This window comes from Oncorhynchus keta, unplaced genomic scaffold (genome assembly GCF_023373465.1).
Source record: "Oncorhynchus keta strain PuntledgeMale-10-30-2019 unplaced genomic scaffold, Oket_V2 Un_scaffold_6411_pilon_pilon, whole genome shotgun sequence".
In the NCBI taxonomy this organism is placed as follows: domain Eukaryota; kingdom Metazoa; phylum Chordata; class Actinopteri; order Salmoniformes; family Salmonidae; genus Oncorhynchus; species Oncorhynchus keta.
Window position 1 is genome coordinate 36,257 of NW_026290982.1, and position 2,992 is coordinate 39,248.

The following is a 2,992-nucleotide window of genomic DNA, read 5'->3' on the forward strand; positions in this document are numbered from 1 at the left end:
TACTCCCTTTTTGTTATCCTGCTGTGGGGTGACCGGTCTAAGTCTCTCCGGGTCAACTCTGGGACAGATTGGTTTTATGGATGCTATCCTGGTATCTGAGCAAGATATCCCCACACAACTCATCTCCATTCCCATTGATGCCAGAGCACTGGACAGCCGCTCCATTGGCAGGGTCACGCACAGCACAGTTCCCATTAACCTGCGGGTATCAGGCAATCACAGTGAGTCAATACAGATTCTCCTCATCAAATCTTCCTGACGGGCCGCCCCCAGGTGATAAGGGTAGGCATCAACACGTCACCCTGATCCTCAACACTGGGGCCCATCAGGGGTGTGTAATTAGTCCCCTCCTGTACTCCCTGTTCAACCACGACTCCAACACCATCAAGTTTGCTGACGACACAACAGTGGTAGGCCTGATCACCAACAACGATGAGACAGCCTATAAGGGGAGGTCAGAGAACTAGCAGTGTGGTGCCAGGACAACAACCTCTCCCTCAATGTGAGCAAGACAAAGGAGCTGATCATAGACGACAGGAAAAGGCGGGACGAGCAGGCCCCCATTAACATCGAAGGGGCTGTAGTGGAGCGGGTCGAGAGCTTCAAGTTCCTTGGTGTCCACATTACAAACACACTATCATGGTCCAAACACACCAAGACAGTCACGAAGAGGGCACGACAACACATTTTCCCCCTCAGAGGAGACTGAAAAGATTTGGCATGGGTCCCCAGATCCTCAAAATTTCTACAGCTGCACCATCGAGAGCATCCTGAACGGTTGCATCACCGCCTAGTATGGCAACTGCTCGGCATCTGACCGTAAGCCACTACAGAGAGTAGAGCGTACGGCCCAGTACATCACTGGGGCCAAGCTTCCTGCCATCCAGGACCTATATAATAGGCGGTGTCAGAGGAAAGCCCATAAAACTGTCAGAGACTCCAGTCACCCAAGTCATTGACTGTTTTCTCTGCTACCGCACGGTAAGCGGTACCGGAGCACCAAGTCTGGGACCAAAAGGCTCTTTAACAGCTTCTAACCTGCTGAACAATTCATCAAATGGCCACCGGACTATTTACATTGATCCCCCCCCTTTTGTTTTGTACACACTGACCTGGTACCCCCTGTATATAGCCTCCACACTGACCGGTACCCCCTGTATATAGCCTCCACATTGACTCTGTACCGGTACCCCCTGTATATAGCCTCCACACTGACTCTGTACCAGTACCCCCTGTATATAGCCTCCACATTGACTCTGTACCAGTATCCCCTGTATATAGCCTCCACATTGACTCTGTACCAGTACCCCCTGTATATAGCCTCCACATTGACTCTGTATCGGTACCCCCTGTATATAGCCTCCACATTGACTCTGTACCGGTACCCCCTGTATATAGCCTCCACATTGACTCTGTATCGGTACCCCCTGTATATAGCCTCCACACTGACTCTGTACCGGTACCCCCTGTATATAGCCTCCACATTGACTCTGTATCGGTACCCCCTGTATATAGCCTCCACACTGACTAAGTACCAGTACCCCCTGTATATAGCCTCCACATTGACTCTGTACCGGTACCCCCTGTATATAGCCTCCACACTGACTCGGTACCAGTATAATATAATAATAATAATATAATAATAATAATATATGCCATTTAGCAGACGCTTTTATCCAAAGCGACTTACAGTCATGTGTGCATACATTCTACGTATGGGTGATCCCGGAATCGAACCCACTACCCTGGCGTTACAAGCGCCATGCTCTACCAACTGAGCTACAGAAGGTGAAGATGAAGTATCCCCTGTATATAGCCTCCACACTGACTCGGTACCAGTATCCCCTGTATATAGCCTCCACACTGACTCGGGACCAGTACCACGTTACACAGTCCTGGGCCTTATCATCTCACAGGAATTTGTATATTTTTCCACCAAAATGTCAGAAAAAGAAACAACAATAATGAATTGGAACCAATAGGGGTTCTATTCTACAATTACATTTAGGGGGGTTCTATTCTACAATAGGGGTTCTATTCTACTATTTTATCAGGTTACAACACCCATACAGGTTCAGTGATTAATTGCTATATTGTAATTACTTTGCCACCATGAGCCTATTTATTACCTTACCTCTCTTATCCTACCTCATTTGCACATCCTGTATATATTTTTCTTCCTACTTTATTATTGACTGTATGTTTGATTATTCTATGTGTAACTCTGTGATGTTGTTTGTGCCAAACTGCTATGCTTTATCTTGGCCAGGTCGCAGTTGTAAATGAGAACTTGTTCCCAACTGGCCCACCTGGTAGGTGAAGGTGAAATAAACAAACAAAAACACAATACAGATATTCTTCTGAGACCGAATAAACACTGCCACCTTGTGTTCAGATAATGGAATCACGTGAAGACATAACCAAGCAGAATAAACGGTGCTGATGTGATTAACTCGGGGAACCGAATGAGCCATTACCGTTTAGTGTGAAGTATCCTGTATTAGTAAGAACTAGCGCGTGGAATGTAGGTTGTGTTTACTGAGGAGTCGCTCAAGTGTTCAGGTAGTAAGTTACTTTGTATCAAGGATGTAGCCAACTGCTTTTTACCAAGGCCTTGTACGCAACACCTACAATATTCTTTCCAGGACAGACTGTTGGATGTGGATTGTATAAGGCTGCTGTTCAGTCGCTGTTGTTGCTCAGATGTGCCCAGACATTACGGACAAGATGGACGCTACAGTTTCTGGAGGCTTACAGTACAATAACAGAGTGTTGTTTGAACACCGATATCCGTGTTTACGGAGGGGATACCTGCATTCTCTGACTTCACAGTAAGAAGGCCTATTGTTCATTCACATATCATATCTGTTTATTAGGCTATTGGACAGCGCGACGAAGAAGAAATAGGAATTCTGTCGGTTCAAATATTGTTTATTCCAAATCGGAGTTATGCTGCCATTTCATTTGTAGGCTTCCCCATGGAATAAAGGGG